This window comes from Notothenia rossii (assembly GCF_949606895.1).
Source record: "Notothenia rossii genome assembly, chromosome: 6".
Lineage (NCBI taxonomy): Eukaryota > Metazoa > Chordata > Actinopteri > Perciformes > Nototheniidae > Notothenia > Notothenia rossii.
In genome coordinates, this window is record NC_136909.1 from 89,142,910 (window position 1) to 89,158,537 (window position 15,628).

Below are 15,628 nucleotides of genomic sequence, written 5' to 3' on the forward strand. Positions count from 1 at the left end.
GGGCACCGTTAGATTCTGTGTCTTTACGATCATAAACGATGTGTTGGATGTGCAGCTGGGATATAATAAGGGAGCTAGGAGTGATTTTCTGTGCAGTAATAGGTTAGCATTTTTCGCTCGGGGCTAATCCAGAAGCTCACTGTTAGCATTGTGGGGAGAAAGTGGGCTAAGAGGATAACAGAGTATGTTTTTTACATTTTTTAATTTTTAATTTTTTCACAATAATAATAATGTATTTGGATGGAATGAATACCTATAGTGATAATTCAAAGTAATACAATGCTTTTTGCAGTGAAAAAGGTCAAATGGAACTGATGGTTCCCAAATTACCCAGAGGTGAGTCCGCCTGGACTTTATTTTTCTAAATCTCTCTAAAAAGGTCGAATTTCACTTGTTTTGCATCAATCTTGATATAGGGTACTTATTATATGTTATAGTTTGGATTCCTAAAGCTTTTAGTCTACTAACCCATCATTCAAGGGTGGTTTTTACTATAAGTAATGTTTTTCTTTTTAGGTGGACATTATAATATACATGTTTTTACTATGTTCCATCTGAATTTACTTTAAAATAAAAACATCTATATTGATTCTGACACTTCTACATCCAACTCACAGATGTAACCTTGCTTTGAGAGAAAAGATTATTAATGTACCCCTTTTAGAAGTGAAGATATAGTCTTTGCTGTGTTAGTGGCATTTTGGAGCCTGAAACCTGAAAAACAGGCTAAGGGCTTAAGAGGTTAATAAATTGGTTTGTTTGTTAATGAATATAATTCACAAAGCTGCTTCTCCACCATTGAGAACAACTTTTCTCAGCTCTGCTCTGAGGAAATAGAACCTGATCATCTGCTTTGTTTCTGAGTCTGTAAATCAGTGGATCAAAATGTAAAAATCTTTGATGATCTTTTACAAATACAGGAAAAATGTTAAAGAAATAAAACTGTAGTAAAAGCTATTGAAATGTTAAGTGATTTTATATTTTTCATTAAAGGTCTGCCTGTACATTTCTGTCTTTCATTATTCACTTTTCTTGAATGAAACTTTTATGATACTTACACGTTTAGTTCAGCAGGAAAATCTGAACATATTAACAGCACTTTATGATTTCTGAACTAAAAATATAACGTTAAGCTATAAAGGAACTACAGCGCGGTCACATGACTTCACGTCACCACCGCTAAGCTAAAGGAGGCTAATGTTGGGCTATAAAGGAACTACAGCACGGTCACATGACTTCACGTCAGCACCGCTAAGCTAAAGGAGGCTAATGTTGGGCTATAAAGGAACTACAGCACGGTCACATGACTTCACGTCACCACCGCTAAGCTAAAGGAGGCTAATGTTGGGCTATAAAGGAACTACAGCACGGTCACATGACTTCACGTCACCACCGCTAAGCTAAAGGAGGCTAATGTTGGGCTATAAAGGAACTACAGCACGGTCACATGACTTCACGTCACCACCGCTAAGCTAAAGGAGGCTAATGTTGGGCTATAAAGGAACTACAGCACGGTCACATGACTTCACGTCACCACCGCTAAGCTAAAGGTGGCTAATGTTGGGCTATAAAGGAGCTACAGCAGGGTCACATGACTTCACGTCACCACCGCTAAGCTAAAGGAGGCTAATGTTGGGCTATAAAGGAACTACAGCACGGTCACATGACTTCACGTCACCACCGCTAAGCTAAAGGAGGCTAACGTTGGGCTATAAAGGAACTACAGCACGGTCACATGACTTCACGTCACCACCGCTAAGCTAAAGGAGGCTAACGTTGGGCTATAAAGGAACTACAGCACGGTCACATGACTTCACGTCTCCACCGCTAAGCTAAAGGAGGCTAATGTTGGGCTATAAAGGAACTACAGCACGGTCACATGACTTCACGTCACCACCGCTAAGCTAAAGGCAGCTAATGTTGGGCTAGAAAGGAACTACAGCACGGTCACATGACTTCACGTCACCACCGCTAAGCTAAAGGAGGCTAATGTTGGGCTATAAAGGAACTACAGCACGGTCACATGACTTCACGTCACCACCGCTAAGCTAAAGGAGGCTAATGTTGGGCTATAAAGGAACTACAGCACGGTCACATGACTTCACGTCACCACCGCTAAGCTAAAGGCGGTGATGACGTTTAGTCGTCTCATGTAGACACTTGTTAGCAACCGCTGTTTTTAAATCCACCAGTGGGGTAATTACTGAAGTATATTACGTGACCACCGCCCATCCCTCCTCTCCCAGTGGGCAGGTCATCTATCAGCTCACTTTAATCTGCTTCAATGTTGTTAGTTAAGAAATGAAAACAACAAAGGACAGAAGAAAAATGTCTGAGTGAGACGTCTCACAATGACCGAGAAACTATTTTTTAATATAAAAAGGACAAAGCATAAAGTGGTGCGATAGACAAAATGGTGCGAATGACACGACTTTACACATTGGAAATGCGTGCAATAGATACGCTAAAGTCCGAGTTTGCGTGCCTATCATATGCCAACTATTCCCATTGAGTTCTGAGTCAGAGTTTTGTGTGCATATGAGACGCAAGTGGATACTGTTGGGTCTGGGACCGGAAGCTGTGGGGTTCATAAAAACATGTTATTACTCAATATCAAGCCACGATTATTGTTTTTATTTTAAATCGTATAATGGCGGACTTTTTTTGCCGTCCGTGAGGAAAAGAAATGGGGCTCAGAGCCTCAGAATACTGAAATCTGTATTTTTTAAAATCTTTTTTTACTTCAAATTTGTTATCATTTTCTAAATAACACACTGTTATTTACTCAACAATAACACACAATTATCCTTGTTTTTATTTATTCGTTTAATTCTATAATATTGGGCTTTTTAGCCGTCTGTCAGGATTTTCAAAATAAAGTCACCGGAAACAGACGTAGGCCGGCTATGGTTCAAGCTCGATGATTTGATGTTGTAGCCGCAATGCACGCTGGGATATGGTGTTTCACACATAGCACGTTTTGTTAAAGGTCCACAGCGTCACCAGAAAGCAGCATTATATACTTCTACTGGTAGCGTTTTGCCATTGAAGAAGAAGAAGAAGAAGAAAGCAGCATTGAACCCTCCTTGACCCGAACACGAACTTCTTCGAGGTAAACCAGTTTTCTGTAATGTCATAAAGACATTTAGAGTGTTTTTAAAATGATTTCAGCTTTTGCATCACTTTACACAGCACCGTGTGTCGACATACAAGCTTACGCGTGCAAATTATTTGCTAGTTAAACCGTAAACTGCTGAGTTAGCATCATTGAGTTAGCATCATTGATGTTAGCCTTAGCTAACTTCTGTCATTTTACGGAGCCGTTGCAGTTTAAAATCAATTGATAGTAACATAGTTGATCATGTTGTAAATTTAATGGAGGTTCTTCCGTTTTTTGACAGTATTTCGGGTTTTAAAGCTTACATTCACTCTTCGAGCCGATCTGAGATCTGCTCAGATATTTGTCCAGTTGGTATTTAAACAGACATAGCCGCTAGCCGACACATGATCCAGTCCACATAAACTGTGAGTTTAGGACAGGGGTGGGGAACCTCCGGCCTCCGGGCCGTATAAGGCCCTTGAGGTCATTTATAAACACACGCAAAAAAGAAAAAAATTCATGAAATCTAGACCGCAAAATAATTAAACAAGCGAGTGCCTGTTTTTCCTGGCCAAGGTCAGATTCCTTGAACACAACACGAGCCTAATGTGTCATCACATGTTATATGTCTCGTCTGACAGGGGTGTAGCAAGCCCCCAGGAAGTGCGCCGGACTCAGATGAAAATATTCGTGGTGGCCAAACGGCGGTACTACACCTCCGTTTGGTTGCCAGGCCCGGAGACACTTTTTCCCATTGACTTACATGGGGAAAGAATGGTCTGTAAATCGTTGGATAATTGTTTTTAAACTAAATAAACCACCCAGTATGAACACTTGTATAGCTCTTATTAAAAACATTCGTTCCTCAACTTGTAAAAATGTGCTAATAATGTTATTCTGAGAGTTATTTCCCTCTGCATTATGAACGCGCATCTAACCCACTGGACCGCGCCGCCCGGCACGTTCATGTGATGTGACGTGTTCAGCACTACATGAGTTTTATCTTTACCCATGGATGCACAATAGGAACGGACCCAATCGCCTTACTGCCAGCCCACGGAGCTGTAATAATGCAGAGCTCTCAAGTCTCACGCATTTGGCGTGAGACACACGCATTTCACTCCATTCACACGTTCACACGCCACACCTTGTATTTCTCACGCAGAGATTTCTTTCCAGGGTACCGCCCACCAAGTTGCGCCGCAATTTTGTAAACAAAAGAGGCTTGTTTGAGACGCGTGCACTCCACTAGCGCCCCCCCCCCCCCCCCCCCGTTGACATTCGCGGTAGCCTACAGAGGGCTTCATGGGAACTTTGAGGGGAGCCAGAAGTTGGAGTACCAACCACCACTGCCAAAATCTCACTCTGAACTCTGTTCAAAACTTGAGAGCCCTCATAATGGATATATTGCACATGTTTGCTGTAATTCATAATTTGTTCAATATTATAAAGTTAATATTACCGACGTAGATTAACGTCCCTGTAGCTTCTTATTGCACTTGCAATATACCATTAAAGGAGTTGAACGTTGCTGTTTGCTATTACTATAATACCACGCAGGGATAAGCCAGAGTTTACAACCTGTGCATGTAGGCACAACACGTTTTGACCCAGATTCATTAGCTATACCATATGATATCGCCCGAGGAAGTCGTCATACTTATAGATATATAAATATATATGTGTCAAAGCTCTAATCAAAGTAGAAGTTGTATTAATTATACTTGTATATATATATATGTATACAGCCTGTGTTATATATGTATGTATATAGCCTGTGTTGTATATACACACAAATGAACAACCTTGTGTGTCAAATAACAAGTTGTATTGTAGTGTTTATTTTAGTGTTGTTTTATGCTTATCCACATTTTGATTTCAGAGCACAGGAGAATGCTGGGCACAACGTAAAGCTCAACAGTGAAGCTGGCAATGCTGAACAAAACCATCACAAGATCCTGTTACATCAGCGTAATATAAAGTACAAAACGATTGATTGATGTCACATTAGCATATGGCTCGGACGTTACACTAGCTAGCCGCTAGCTACTAGCTGCTAACCGCCGCGGCCGCCTCGTTATTCGTTAATATCAAATCCATCATAACAATCCAGATCGCGCGGTGCTGTTATGTGTACGCAAATTGACGTGCTTGATGTGAACGAGCCTTTTGGGGGACGTGGTTAAAGTTGCGCATGCTCTATGAGCGCACATACGGGTACACTTCTCAGGCATGCTGGGTAATCTGTGACGTTTCACTCTCTCAAAAGTTGGGCCATTTTGTCATCCATGCCCCAATGAGCAACTCTCATAGGAATGAATGAGGCCCCGCCTCCCACGCTGTATCCAGTTCTTATTATACACAAGTTATTGAGCCGTTTCCGCTCTACATCCTGAACTCCTCCCTTCGATGCAATGCACTTCCGTTTTGGCGGACTGGGTTTGTTTTGCTAGCTAGCTCCGTTGTGCCGACAAAGCACTGATATCGCAGAGACAAAGAGGATATAACAATTACAACATGAAGAAAAGTGGTTCGGGAACTACGTGTGCGGTAGTTGGTTGCAATCACTCGAGAAAGCACCTGAACGAGTGGTTAGATAGAGAGTGCTACGACCACAAACCAGCACCCAGCACCCAGCCATGTTGTTCATTAAATACAGATAAACACAACAAATACTGCATGCATTGTATTTTTTAATATTATATAGGAATATTTTCATAGTGATGTAATTGTGTGGGCTGCTTTTATATTTTAATTTGTAATACCTGTTAGGATTAAACATGTGATCTTTCTTGTTGAAGCCATTTCTTTAGTTTCCTCTCAACAATTAATTCATTCAGTGTTATTTATGTACAGTATGAGCTTAATATGAATGATGAACTGTGTTAAAAGAAATTGTAGCACTCTAAGGAACATATGAAATGCAATAATGCAATAACAGTGCAATAATGAAATTAAATTACATCAAACTTTATTTTCACTCAAACAGTACAGGCACATATGATATATTGCACAGCATAAAGAGATCATGTAAATTGTGCATTATGTAAACAACAGACAACTGTTGGCTCCTGTGGGCATGACCTAAATAAGGCAGTTTATTTTGGTTTTAAAATGCTGAGATATTTACTGCAGAACTGTAACCTTCCCTCAACAAAATCGTCAACAATTTTCGGGAGCATGTGGGCAAAGTAGAATGTGCGCAGCCTTATGATATGCCTTCAGACTGTCCATTGCTTTTCCATCTATTGCCATGGATTGAACGAAGTAGGAGCAAATTTTGCTGTACGTTATGCTGGGCCACGTCGTCATGTTATCCTCCCAGTTTTGCACTGAATTCGGGTGGGGGAGAGTAACGCCATCTCCAGTCAAAGAAGTAGAATCGTGTTCCCAAGCTAGCATCACTGTTAGCATCGAAATCGCTGTGTTTACACCAGTGCCCGTCTGACTGTTTACACCGGTTTACACCGACAGACGCTGTGCAAAAGACTTCCGGCGGAAATGAAGTGCATTTGTGTAGGGTTATGGCGCTACCCGTGGTTTGGCGCGTAAACTTGTCTATACATCCATGCGGTGTGGTTCTAACGGAGAGCACCAGAACGCGACTCCGGAGCCGTACACATGCCGAAGTTTTTGCGTGGCTGTGTCTTTAGTTGAAAGCCCAGTGGGCGATCTGTTCATCTGTCATACTGATCATACAGTTAATAACTTTGTTGTTATTAGCATCTGGTTAGCTAGCTATGCTAACGAATATAAGAAGCTTTTTCTCCAACCAGTGAAGTAAAGACACAACTTTATATGATCATTATAGTTATAGAAAAAATAAGAGAATAAAGTAAACAGGTATACAATACTAATATGACAGTAAAACAAAGTTGTTATTAATAAACAAGAATACAGTTTGAAAGGGGAGTGATTTGTAAAATATCCATAAAGAAAAAAATCTGCTTACAGTTCTGTTTCATCTGGTGTTGAGAGATGTATCCATAGATCTATTAATTTTACTCTCAAAGTGCACCAGATTGATGCTTTTAACTTCAACATTTAAAAGAAAATCTTCCTGGTGGTGCATACCCCCAAACCCGCCTAGATGAGGTTAGATCCCCCCTCCCCACTTAAATCATGTCCACATCAGTAGCGTGGCATGGGGAAAAAAAATAGGGGAAACCAATAATACGTCCTTTCTTTTGGGGGGGGGGGGGGGTTTGGTGGTCATTGTAATAACGTAACCAGATGAGTGATCACAGCACCCGGTATCATTTTACACACATTTGTATCATACAGATGCAGGACTTACACACGCCTGCTATCTGACCGACAGGTCCGCACGCACTCTCCAGCCCAAACTCTAATAAGCATTCATTCACAAACTAAATCAGGAGACCTTTAACGTTTTACGTCCGGTTCGCTCCTTTGTTCCTCGCTGTACACAGCTCCAGTTTGGGCATTGGCCTGTCATCAGATTGTATTTGTTGTTGCTGCTGCAGCGACTGTTTAGTACAATTATCTTTGATTAAATACTCCAAATCTCCACCCTCCATAATTGCACTTGCTTCAGTTGCTTGCTACTTTCTAACGACGGTGAGAGTGGTGCAGTGACGCTATCTATCTTCTATCGATTAGATTTATGATTAGAAAATTATAAAAGTAGGGTAGACATGTGGATATTATCCGACTGAACAAAACGTGCATTTATCTAACAGGTTCGTTTTCCACTGACCTTTTTTCGAGCTATTTTCCAAAATCCTATGGAGAAATCCCATTGCTTTGTTGTAGAGGGAACCGGGCGCAGCTTACTTCCACTTGTTGGGACGCGTCACTGCACCACTAAGTTGATGTGATTTGATTGGATTGTGAGGCAAGGGAAGCCAGCCGCCTCTGGCTTCCCTTGGCATGGCCCTGACCAATCACAGGTTGGCAGGGGCATGACGTGAGCCTCATCTGTGGGTCCTTCTCACTTCGGTTAAATTGATTCCTCCCTCCAGGGAAGAATGGAGGGACGCAAGGAAACCACGAGAAGCAGGGAAATGAGTTTTAAGAGCAATGGGACGTCCTTTCCTCCGGAGCGTCACGTGAAGCGACGTCCGTTTGTGATGACGCCGCACAGCTGATCGTCTGACAGCAGCTCTGTCCCCGTTATTTTCATAAACACCCCTGCCACACATTTACTGACACAAACATTTGTATCATCTGTTGTAGACCCCAATAAATAAAATAAAATAAGAACTCATTCTCAAAAAAGATAAACGCCATTCTTAAAATGTATAAACGAACAATAGTTTGATTAATATGGATTAGAGTGCACAAAATAAATAAAATAATTGAGAGAAGAAAAAAAGATATGTTATCTATCAAAACCCAGTTAGATTAACATTCATTGGACTCTTTGTTTGTTTGTGTGGATATGTAGCACATTTGTGGTGGCTGTACTCTTCCAGCCGCCTCGCTTGTGTTTGTTTTCCCTTTCCCTGTCTGTTTGTGTGGGCGCGGTGGCTGTCACTCCTGGCTCCCGACTCAAACCTCCACCTGCTGCAATCAGCTGTGCACCCTCCCCTACTACACACCTGACTCCCATCAGCATTGTTGGAGATTTGGAGGATGTTGAAAACCAACCTCGTCTCCGCGTGTCGTTTGCTAAGCTGGGTGAATTCGTAAAAAAGGAAGGGATTAAGAAACACCAGAATACAAGTTAAACAATAATCTTGCTTTAATGATAAACAGTAACAACACAAAATACACATACAAATACAAAGACAAATACAAAGGAAGTACTTCCTGCTCTTCCTCCAATCTCACGGATCTGGTCAGTTTGAAGAAAAGAAGAGGCTCGTCTAAAGAAAACATAGGCTTATATCCAAAACCCCAGGAGGAGCTATGCGGCTGCCCCCCCCCCCCCCCCCCCCCGAGGGGTCCTCCACTTAGAAAAGACAGCCAATCAGCGCGAGCCAGAGGCGACCCTTACATTCGAGATAACAAACCCCTCCTTGCAAGTTTCACATACTTTTGGCATTTTATAAAGATAGTTTTAAGATATAGTTTTTTATAGTTGGATTATACAAATAACACATGTGAGTTACCTTAACCTCAAACAATAATAACAAGAGGAAAACATCAGCTCTGATCTCAAGCAGTTAAAAGTACCGCACACTCATTTAGCCTGCAGCTCTTCCAGACACTTGAGCTATTGTTCTTTAAGAATATTCCCTGCAGAATCTTTATTTCAAATAAAAGGTTTCACATTGCATATTTCCAGCTTCCTTTACACATACTGTTATTATTAATACAAAGTAATCAACCACACACATCTATTTAAAACAAGTAGATTTCCCTGATCATTTGACATGCTGCTTCCATTTCCCATAGAGTAATAAAACATGTTTAAGCTAATTTCTCCACACTGTTTGTAGCCATTTAGTACCCACATATGAAAGAATAAAAGCAGAGGAATCAAATAAAACACTAATACAGGAATAGTTGATAAATGATTATACAGGACATCTGATCACAGTAAGAAATACACACACATATTCTCTATGAAGTGACCCTTGTTATAGGTCCGAATGTCCTGTCCCCTGAAAGTCATGAGTTTTGGTTGATTAACAGAAGTTTAATTGTTCTTGTGGCTTAATGGCTTCCCTGAACTTCCCTTCACCCCAAAGTCAGCTTGCTAGGAATGAATACATTTTATTGATAAGCTCAAAAGGACGTTTATCTTGGTTACTGCTGGGTGACCCAAGTCTCCAGGCCTGCAGGATGTGTAGGAGATAAACATTAATTCTACAAGACTTTAACTACATTATCTGAAAATGTATCTGGGACTTCCCCTGTTAATTGCAAGGACTATTGATAATTAACAGAGAGACCCTAGGGGCCTCTTCTTGGTATCTGCTAGGCAGAAGTCACTCAATGCAGAAATCACAAGTTTAACACATATTCTATATAAGGTGACATTAAAATGAATATACCAGATTGAACTTTCCTGCCATAACACGTTACTTTAATACTTCAAATAACTCAAATAATACTTCAATTCCCCCTTTTGGTCTCCCTTCACGAGACCAACACACATAAGACATTTGAAACAAAAGTACTGTCGTTCTTTGATACTGTGTCTGTCCCCCTTCATTAAACCTTTGGGAACAGAAAACAACCTCCAATGACAGTTAAGAAAGACCAAACTATGTTAAAAAATTGTGTCCTTGTTTGCCGAATCATCATACTCGTCCTCTCCCTCCGCATATGCCAACAAGGGCATTTGGTACAGTGGGGGAGGAGCAGCTTTTCCTTCAATGGTGGAAATGATAAGTTTGACACACAAGGAGCGGATGCACGGCACACAACAACAACAACCACATGTTATTAAAATGGCCATAAAAGTAGCTACAGAAATACAAAGAGACATTATTAAACCTTTCCATTGACCAAACATGTTAGCAAACCACTCCTCTAAGAAATTGTGTACCCCTGATTGTTCATGCATAGTTTTAGATAGGGTGCGAAGGCCTTCCAAAGCCCTTGTGACGGAAGCGTCCGGAGCCGTGTTATTGGGAATAAATGTGCAGCACATCTCCCCAAACATTGCACAAACTCCACCCTTCTCTGCAAGAAGCATATCCAACGCCATCCTATTTTGCACAGCCATAAGGGACGTTGGACCCAATTGTTCAGCCAGGCCCTCTACCGCGTCCCTAGTGAGATTGGCCAATCGGAGTATGTTGTAATGTACATAGTTAATCCTTTCTACATTTTTGATAGGGGTCACAGGGAAGAAGGCAGAGATAATTGGCAAACTTTCAAACCCTGCAGCGATTTGATCAGCTAGTTTGTATTCGTTAGGGACCCCTCGTGGGATTCCGATGGAATCGATGTAGGTGGGAGAGTCGACAGACAAATCGAAGGAGCCCGGGGCGTGGCGTTTGGACAGCGCGTGTCTCCTACGTCGAGTGATTAGGTTGGTATTAAGTGTGTCTTTAGGGTCCGTGAGCCCCAGTTTTTTGCCTAATAACATTAGGGGTGCCTGGAGGCGCACCATAGCACACAATCCTACAGATAGTTCGGGAATACGGGTGAACAGGCGGTGACCCCCACAATAATAGTAGAGCCCAGCTCTGGCCCAATGTCCTATATTAGTGTTAGACAGGGTGAGGTTACACCAATCCGGAGAGACATTTCCTAGGTCAAAACGTGGGGATTTCTGAACCATGGAAAAACATGTGTACCCCCCGGCGCCTTTGTCAGGCGTAAATGGGCCTGTCCTAGTGTCATTATCAATTGGAGGGAAAACTTTGGCTAGGGTGGTACAGTTAGGAGGGCTGGCCATCCTAGTCAGTTGTAACATACAGTTGTACCCCCAGGTATCTGTGGGAAACAGGGGCGCAGGGTCAGTGGCTAATTGCGGGCGGGCCGTAGCACAGGCTAGACAATCCCCGGCCATTTGTTCTTGGGCTGTTTGGGCAACCCATTTTAACCATAGGTTGTCATCTGTGTATCCTGTGGCCATTTGGATGACGTCTAGAGGTTGAAGTTGGCTATAATCCCCCGTGCATTTATCCGTACATGTAATTTTAGACAGGTATTTAATATTAGATGCTGCCCGAGGAAGGTTTCGTTCCACCTTAGGTTTAACTTTAATTTCGAAGAGGCCTTGTGGCGAACCCCCCCCTGCATGTACCGCGAGGACATAAAGTCCAGCGTCGGAGAGCACTACATTTTTTAGCGTTATGCGTACGGGATTACAAAACCTGACAACGCATGGGACGTTTGGGTTTCTCCTAATCACTTTCATTCTATGTTTGAGGGATCTAACGATTTCCGCCGATCGGTAAGGTGGCATGTATCCCCAGTCATCAGGACCCGAATTTGCTAGGACACCGGACCAGGACTCGCAGGTGCACCCGTATGTGTATTTGACGGACACAGAAGGGTCGCCTTTGGTCCTGTATGTACTGCCTCTGTAAATGTAAGGAGCACCTTTAACCGTATCTGTGACGGTTTTGTTACATACCGCGGGGGCTAAGCAGACATATTTGGCTAGATAGGAATAGGTACGGTCGAGGCTTCTGCAGGGGGCAATTTTGCACAAGTCGAGTTGTATTATTCCATCACTACCTGCATGGAGAGTGAAGGTTTGTCTAGGAGACATTGGGGTAACCACTGTCTCATAATGGCCCCGTTTGACTCTAGTTATGGATTCATTTGGCGGAGGAGTGGAGTCTGGGTGGTCAATGGAATCACATGAGATTAAAATAATGGTAACAATCACAGTAGAAACCAGGGCTAATCCTGCCAACCATTTCCAGTTACCATACATAGTTATACTGTGAGCTCCAACCCTTCTAGTGTCAGTATACGTCTATTCTAACCCCCAAGTTATTAAAAAATGCGGTGAACCACTGGGTCACTCAACCATGATTTTAAAGGTTACAATGTACATACAGCAGGGCGAACAAGTAGATTATTACTCCTAACACTAGTAGTGACCAACAGGTTATCAGGAAATTCAGGGCTCCTTCAGACATTTTCTATTCTTCTCTGAGAGGTTTTGGTCCCTGTGTCAGTATCACATGAGGTCAAAAGAAAGACAAATCCCTTAAATATAGATTTTTTTTTTTTTTTAGAAAACAACTCCCTAAATTTGGGTTTATAAATGGAGTCTTCTTATAGGTTAATAAATGACTTTAACCTGTGGATTAAGATACCACTTCCCTCAAAAAATGGGTTATTAAAAGAACTTTACACTGTGGGTTAAGATACCACTTCCCTCAAAAAATGGGTTATTAAATGAGGTGCTATGTGTAGCTTATAGCAACCTGATCAGAGGGGAGCAGGTTCCTCTGTCTTCCCGTGAAGTCCTGTGTCTTCGTGCTCCGGCCCGCTGATGGCGACTTCTGGGCTGTCGGTTGTAGGGATGTCCTTGTTGTCCTTCTCCTCCAGTCCGCTGATGCCTGCTTCCAAGTCGTCTGCTGTAGGGATGTCCTTGTTGTCCTTCTCCTCCAGTCCGCTGATGCCTGCTTCCAAGTCGTCTGCTGTAGGGATGTCCTTGTTGTCCTTCTCCTCCAGTCCGCTGATGCCTGCTTCCAAGTCGTCTGCTGTAGGGATGTCCGCGAGGTCCTTCTCCTCCAGTCCGCTGATGCCTGCTTCCAAGTCGTCTGCTGTAGGGATGTCCGCGAGGTCCTTCTCCTCCAGCCCGCTGATGCCTGCTTCCAAGTCGTCTGCTGTAGGGATGTCCGCGAGGTCCTTCTCCTCCAGTCCGCTGATGCCTGCTTCCAAGTCGTCTGCTGTAGGGATGTCCGCGTTGATGATAGCCAGGTCCGTCCGGATGTCGTCGAGGGTCCTTCCAGGTGATTTCCCCGCTGCACACTGGCTCCAGTGGTACCAGATGTCCCCCTTTCCTTCTAGGCGGACAGCATGGGATGTCCGCTGGGTCACTCTGTAGGGGCCGGTGAACCTGGGGTTGAGCCACTTGGGCCGGATGACCTTCAGCCAGACGAACTCCGCTGTGTTGGCCTCGTGTTTTTCGGGTCCCACTTTGGCATCAGCAACCTGTGTGGAAAATCCTGACACCAATCCCTTAAGCTGCTGGAAATAAGGTTTCGGACTCAGGACCTCTACTTCCTTTCCTACACTCAAGGCTCCTGGGCCAGGAAACTGATGGCCATGTGTCAGCTCAAATGGGGAGAAGCCTGTCCCTTTGTTTATAGAGCTCCTAATTGACATGAGAGCCAGAGGCAAGGCCTCTAACCATTTCATGCCTGTCTCCTCACATGCTTTGCTGAGTTTCTGTTTGATGTTCTGGTTCATCCTTTCTACCTTTCCCTGAGATTGGGGGTGATAGACAGCTCCAAAACTGTGTCTTAGTCCTAAGGACCGTTCTACTGTGCGTAGGTCGTGGTTCTTGAAATGGCTGCCATTGTCTGACCTCACTTTCCTAGGAAACCCATGTAGTGGAATGTAATGAGTGACTAAGAACTTGATCACTGAGTCTGCATCTTCTCTCCTGCATGGCATAGCTTCTGGCCAACCTGTGTATGCATCGACTACAACTAGTAAGTATCTGAACCCTCTTACTTTGTCAATCATGTCAGTGTAGTCAATTATGATTTCTTCTCCTGCCATCTTAGGTAAAGGAAACTTTCCCTGGTGCGGTTTTACAGTGGCTCTGATGTTATGGGTTAAGCAAATTACACATTCCTCTAGGTAATTAGCTATCATGTCAGGTAGGTAGGGGTGCCACCAGTGAGTCAGGTGTCTGTTCATTTGAGTTTTGCCGCAATGTGTTGGGCCGTGTGCTTCTTTAAGCATTGATCTTATCCATCCTGGGGGTATCACTGGTCTCCCATCTGGGGAGTACCATATCCCGTCTTTGTTGGTAGCTCCTCTGTCTAACCATACTGTCTTGTCTTGAGGAGACCCTGTTGCTTGAGCTTCTTTAAGAGTATCATCTGTTACTGCGGGCAGTAAGTCAGCAGATTTTAAGACCAGCATTTGAAACTGGGGTATATACCCTGCTCTGGCTTTAGCTGCCTTGTCTGCTGCATTGTTACCCCAAGCCAAATAGTTGTCCACCGTGCTGTGACCTTTACATTTAAGTAAAGCTAGTTTGTTGGGTAACATTACTGCTTCTGCAAGCCTTTTGATCTGTTTCTCGTGTTTGATGGGAGTATTGGTGGATGTTACAAATCCTGCTCGCATCCATTGGTGCATCTCCACATGTATGACACCATGAACATATGCTGAATCTGTATAGATGTTTCCCTTTGATAGCTCTAATGCTGCAATGACTCCCATTACTTCTGCCAACTGTGCTGAGACTTTCCCTGTTACTTCTCCTGTTGATCTTTCTTCAAACTCTCCCTCAGCTTTTTGACTCACGACTGCGTAGGCCGCTTGGAGCCCTTTGGTGGGGTGTCTAAAACAACAGCCGTCTGTGAACAGGTTTTCTGCATGTGGCATAGGCTCGTCTCTGAGATCTATTCTTAGCTTCACATCCTGGATGATTCTTTCCTCACACCTATGGGGTTCTCCGCTGCCAATGGTGTCTGCGCTGTTAACTCCTTCATGTGTGTAGGTGATGTGTGCTTGCGTCAGAGTTTTCTCTAACCTGGTCTGTCTTGTGGAAGTCATTGTGAATGCACTTGAGTTCACAAAAGAGACAATGCTATGTGTTGTCAGTACTGTCAAAGGGTGTCTCATCACAATGTGTGAAATTTTGTTTAAGATACGTGCTGTACCTGCTGCATGTCTTGTGCATGGAGGTTCCCTGTTCTCCACTCTGTCCAGTGTGACACTAATGTACATCAGTATTGACCTACATCCCCCCTTTTTCTGAAATAGAACACCATTTACTGTGTTCTCATTTTCAGAAACATCAAGGAAAAATGGCAATGCATAGGATGCAGAAGCGAGAGAGGTGACCTGGGACATGGATTGTTTGAGAGAAATGAACGCAGCTTCTGCAGCTTGTGTCCAGTCCAGTGTGACAGTGAGATTGCGCATGCCTTTCTCATTGATCAGTGTCCTCAGTACAGC